Raw genomic sequence first — 6,403 nt, forward strand, 5'->3', positions numbered from 1 at the left:
TGTGTGTGTGTGTGTGTGTAGTATAAGCTACCCAGTTTATGCTATTTTGTTATAGCAGCCCAAAAGGACTAAACAGTTGGTTTTTGATTTTTAAACATTACCATATATTTTTAGTCCCTCTGTTGGTTTGAAGTTTATTCCTGCCTTTATTTGCTTGGTGAATACCTTCTCATCATTAAAGGCATTACCTGTGTCTGTCTTCTAAATGCTGTCCCTTCCCCTTTACTAACCAAGCAGAGCTGTTCACCAGTTCCATTGTTCCACACGGTACCTTCCATAAACCACATCTACGGCACTTACTACCCTGCAAGGCAAATGTTACGTACACATCTTTTTCTTTCACTAGGTGGAGACATATATAATAACAGACAAAATGTCTAATTCATTTTTGTCAGTCTTAATACAGACTTTTTAGGATAAGGCATTCAATAAATGTTTGTTAATAAACAATTGAGAGTACTTTTAAAAAATCTTTATTGAGGCACAAATGAAAAAAAATTGTATATGTTTAAGGTTCACAACTTGATGTTTTGATATACATTTACATTGTGGAATGATTGCCACTATCAAGCTAAATTAAGGTATCTGCCATCTCACAGAGTTACATTTTTTTCAAGTGAGAACATGTAAGATCCTAGCAAATTTAAAGGTATGCAACATAGTAATTTAAATACAGTCACAGCACTGTACATTATGTCCCCAGGAATTACTCATCTTGCATAATTGAAACTTGGGGCCTTTTTATCACCATCTTCCCAGTTCCTGCCAATTACCATTGTACTCTCTGCTTCTACGAATTCAATATTTTTAGATTCCACATATGCGTGAGATCATGCCATATTTGCCTTTCTGTGCTTGGTGTATTTCACTTAGCATAGTGTCCTCCAGGCTCATCTATGTTGTTGTGAATGACAGAATTTCCTTATTTTTTAAGAATGAATAATATTTTATTATTATATTAGAATAATATTTTATATCTAATAATATATGTACGTGGTGTATACACACACACAAAATACACACACAGACACAGACACACATCACATGTTTTTTCTTCATTCATCAGTTGACACACACTTAGATTGATTCCACATCATGGCTATTGTGAATAACGCTATGATGAATGTGTAGTATAGATATCTCTTCAACATACTGATTTCATTTCCTGCGAGCATGTACCCAGAGGTAGAATTGCTATATCATATGGTAGTTTTATTTTAATGTTTTTAAAGAAATTATTATTATTTTGAGAGGCAGTCTCACTCTGTCACCCAGCCGGAGTGCAGTGGCACAATCTTGGCTCACTACAACCTCTGCCTCCCAGCTTCAAGTGATTCTCCTGCCTCAGCCTCCCAAGTAGCTGGGGTTATAGGCATGGGCCATCACACCCAGCTAATTTTTGTATTTTTAGTAAAGACAGGGTTTCATCATGTTGGCCAGGCTGATCTCGAACTCCTGACCTCAGGTGATGCACCTGCCTTGGTCTCCCAAAGTGCTGGTATTATAGGTGTGAGCCACCATACCCAGCCTAAATTTTTTTTTTTTAATAGATGGGGTCTTGCCATGTTGCCCAGGCTGGTGTCAAACTCTTGGCCTCAAATGATCTTCCTGCCTCAGCCTTCCAAAGTGCTAGGATTACAAATTTAAGCCACCAGAACCAGTCTCGTTTTTAATTTTGGGGGAACTTTCATTTTGTTTTAGATAATGACTGTGCCAATTTACATTGCAAGTGACAGTGGCAAGTGCCCCTTTTTCTCCACATCTTTGTCAATACTTATTGCTTGTCTTTTTGATAACAGCCATTCTAACAAGTACGACATGATATTTCATTGTGGTTTTAATTTGCATTGCCTTGACTAGTGATATTGAGCATTTAAAAAAATATGCCTGTTGGCCATTTGTCTTCTTTTGAGAAATATCTGTTATGTTCTTTAATTCATTTAAAAAACGAGGTTATTTGTTTTCTTGCTATTGTTTGAGTTCTTTATCTTATTTTGGATATTAACTCCTGATTATATGAATAGCTTGCAAATATTTTCTCCTGTTCCACAGGTGTCTCTTCAGCCTGTTTACTGTTTCCTTTAATGTATAGAGCTTTTCAGTTTTGTGCAATCCCATTTGTTTATTTTTGCTTTTGCTGCCTGTGATTTTGGGGTCATATCCAAAAATTCATGGCCTACATCAATGACAAGAAGATTTTCCCCTATGTTTTTGTCTAGTAATTGTACAATTTCAGGTGTTACCTTACAGTCTTCAATCCATCGTGACTTGATTTTACATGTGATGAGAGATAAGTGCCCAATCTCATTTTCCATTTCATGAAAAATGCCATTGAAATTTTGATCGGGATTGCATTGAATCTGTAGGTTACTCTGGGTCATATGGCCATTTTAACAATATTAATCCTTTTAATTCATAACCACAGGATAGCTTTCCATTTGTTTATGTCCTCTTCAATTTCTTTCATTGGTGTTTTGATTTTCAGTGTACAGAAATTTCACCTAACTTTACTGAATTCATTTATTAGTTCTAATAGTTTCATACAGTCTTCAGGGTCTTCTATATGTAAAAGTATGTGTTAAAAGAAAACCTTGAACTGTAATCCCAGCACTTTGGGAGGCCAAGGCGGGTGGATCATGGTCAAGAGATCGAGAGCATCCTGGAAACATGGTGAAACCCCGTCTCTACTAAAAATACAAAACATTAGCTGGGCATGGCGGCGCGTGCCTGTAGTCCCAGCTACTCAGGAGGCTGAGGCAGGAGAATTGCCTGAACCCAGGAGGTGGAGGTTGTGGTGAGCTGAGATAGCGCCATTGCACTCCAGCCTGGGTAACAGGAGGGAAACTCCGTTTCAAAAAAAAAAAAAAAGAAAAGAAATGAGGACATATCTTAATCACTGTTAGGGACCAGCTGCCTCAGAAAACGCCCTCTGCACAAGGTAGCTGACCCCTCCCCCCACTCTGCTTGCTCTGCAGCTGCATTCGGGATGCCAGACGAGCCTGATCACAGCCTATCCCAGCTCCAGGGAGGACAGGGAAAACTAATGTTTGTTATCCATACTTGTAAATTCCTGCCTGACACATATCTGTAAACAATCCTTGTTTCTCTNAAAAAAAAAAAAAAAGAAAAGAAAAACTTGAGGCCAGGTGTGATAGCTCATGCTTGTAATTCCACTACATTTTTGAGGCTGAGGCAAGTGGATCACTTGAGGTCAGGAGTTAGAGACCAGCCTAGCCAACCTGGTGAAACCTCCCTCATCTGTACTAAAAATACAAAAATTAGCTGGGCATGCTGATGCACGTCTGTATTCCCAGCTACTCAGGAGGCTGTAGCGGGAGAATTGCTTGAACCTGGGAGATAGAGGTTGCAATGAGCTGAGATTGTACCAGCCTGGCAACAGAGTGAGACTCTGTCTCAAAAAAAAAAAAAAGATATAAAAAGAAAAACTTGAGACATAATAAAGTTTAACAATATTTATTTAGCAAAGAACAGTTCATGAAGTGGGAAGCACCAAAATTGACAGGAGGTTGTGGGCCTCCGTCTAGCATTGTGAGCAGTGAACTTTAACAGGTTGAACATGAGAACAAAGAAACTACTTGATTGGCCACAGCTAGGTATTTACCTTATTTGGATATGGTTTAATTGGAGGCTCAAAGTTATATAAGCAATCAGCTACTTGCCATTTATGATTGACTGAAACTTGATTCAAAATTAATCAGTTACAAGGAATGCCTCCAAGTTAGATTTAGGTTTGCTTGCTTAACGGTCCCAGGTACAGAAACAATTCCAGGCAAATGGGTTCCTGCTTACTGTGCTTTAACACATGTCATCTGCAAACAGAGACAGCTCTACTTTTTATTTTCTTTTTAAAGTGCCCTTTATTTCCATCTCTTGCCTTATTGCTCTGTCTAGGAATTCCAGCGCTACATTGGATAGATGTGGTGAAAGTGGGCATCCTTACCTTGTTTCTGATCTTAGAGAAAAGCTTTTAGCTTTTCGTCATTACCCATGACATTGTCTGTGGGCTTGTCATAGATGGCCTTTATTATGTTGAGGTACATCCCTTCTATATCTAATTTTTAAGCGTTTTATCATGAAATGATGTTAGATTTTATTTTTAAATCCAACATTATTTTCTCTGCCCCTATTGAGATGATCATATAATTTTTCCCTTCATTTCATTAATATGGTTTTATCACATTTACTGACAAATGTGATAAATGCTTATGAGATTATCCCAGGGATACATCCCACTTGATCGTGGTATATGTGCTATTAAATTAAGCCTGTTAGCATTTTCTGGAGGAGTTTTACACCAGTTTATCCAGTATATTGGCCTGTAATTTTTTTTTCTTATAGTACCCTTGTTTGCCCTTGGTATCAAGATGATGCTGGGCTTGTAAAATAAGTTTGGAAATGTTCCCCCTTCCCCAATGTTTGGAGCAATTTGAGAAATGTTGGCACTAATTCATTTTCAAATGTTTGGTAGAATTTACCAGTAAAGCCATTGGGTCTTGAACTTTTCTTTGCTGGGAGGTTTTGTAATAGTTATTTAATCTCCTTACTGAATATTTGTCTCTTTAGATTTTCTATTCCTTCATGATTCGGTTTTGGCAGGTTGTACGTTTGTAAGAATATATGCATTTCTTTTAGGTTAACCAAGTTTTTGGCATATAATTTTTCATAGATTGCTCAATTTTGTTTATCTTTTTAAAAAAAACAAACTAGTTTCACTGTTCTTTTGCATTGTTTTTCTAACTTCTATTTCATTTATTTATGTTCTGATCTTTATTTCCTTTCTTCTGCTACCTTTGGGCTTAGTTCCTTGTGGTGTAATCTTACGCACGTATTTGAGATCATAGCATTGGGGTGGGCCTAGTAAGGGGATCTGTGGCAAAATCAAGCACTGACTTTCCTCTACTTCCCCAATACGAAGGGTGACTTTCTCCAAGCTGTGCCATGTGGGCTTGTGGGAGGACGACATGGCTAATGTGAAGTCATCTTTTCTATCCTACTCAATACATCTTTTCTTATTTCTCTGCTCCACCCAAGTGCTATAAACTCTCTCCTGAATTTCTTACCTCTTATGGAGATATTTTTGTGCATGGATGGTTTTCCTTTTTTTAATTTTTAATTTTTGTGAGTATATAGTAGGTGTATATATTTTGAATGGTTTCTTTGTCTCTCTCTCTTTCTTTCTTTGACAAAGTCCAGCTCCGTCACCTAGGTTGGAGTGCAGTGGGACAACCTCAGCTTACTGTAACCTCTGCCTCTCAGATTCAAGTGATTCTCCTGCCTCAGCCAACAGACTAGCTAGGATTACAGGTGTGTGCCACTGTGTCTAGCTTATTTTTGTATTTTTAGTGGAAATAGGGTTTCACCATGTTGGCCAGGCTGGTCTTGAACTCCTGACCTCAAGTGATTCTCCTGCCTTCACCTCCCGAAGTGCTGGGATTACAGGCCTGAGCCACCACACCCGGCCTTGAATGATTTTTCAAACTGATGTTTTTGTGAGGGGATAAATGAAAACTCTTTTTTTTTTCCCATTTATTTATTTTATTGCATTTTAGGTTTTGGGGTACATGTGAAGAACATGCAAAATTGTTGCATAGGAACACACGTGGCAGTGTGATTTGCTGCCTTCCTCCCCATCACCTACATCTGGCATTTCTCCCCTTGCTATCTCTCCCCAGCTCCCCACCCCCCACTGTCCCTCCCCTATTTCCCCCCAACTGACCCCAGTGTGTAGTGCTCCCCTCCCTGTGTCCATGTGTTCTCATTGTTCAACACCCACCTATGAGTGAGAACATGCGGTGTTTGATCTTCTGCTCTTCTGTCAGTTTGCTGAGAATGATGGTTTCCAGGTTCATCCATGTCCCTACAAAGGACACAAACTCATCGTTTTTGATGGCTGCATAATATTCCATGGTGTATATGTGCCACATTTTCCCTATCCAGTCTATCGTCGATGGGCATTTGGGTTGGTTCCAGGTCTTTGCTATTGTAAACAGTGCTGCAATGAACATTCGTGTGCACGTGTCCTTATAGTAGAACGATTTGTTATCCTTTGGATATATATGTAATGGGATTGCTGGGTCAAATGGAATTTCTATTTCTATGTCCTTGAGGAATCGCCACACTGTCTTCTACAATGGTTGAACTAATTTACACTCCCACCAACAGTGTAAAAGTGTTCCTATTTCTCCACATCCTCTCCAGCATCTGTTGTCTCCAGGTTTTTTAATGATCGCCATTCTAACTGGCGTGAGATGGTATCTCAATGTAGTTTTGATTTGCATTTCTCTGATGACCAGTGATGATGAGCATTTTTTCATATGTTTGTTGGCCTCACGTAAGTTCTTCTTTTGTAAAGTGTCTGTTCATATCCTTTGCCCACTTTTGA

Source organism: Cebus imitator, unplaced genomic scaffold (assembly GCF_001604975.1).
Source record: "Cebus imitator isolate Cc_AM_T3 unplaced genomic scaffold, Cebus_imitator-1.0 Scaffold247, whole genome shotgun sequence".
NCBI lineage: Eukaryota > Metazoa > Chordata > Mammalia > Primates > Cebidae > Cebus > Cebus imitator.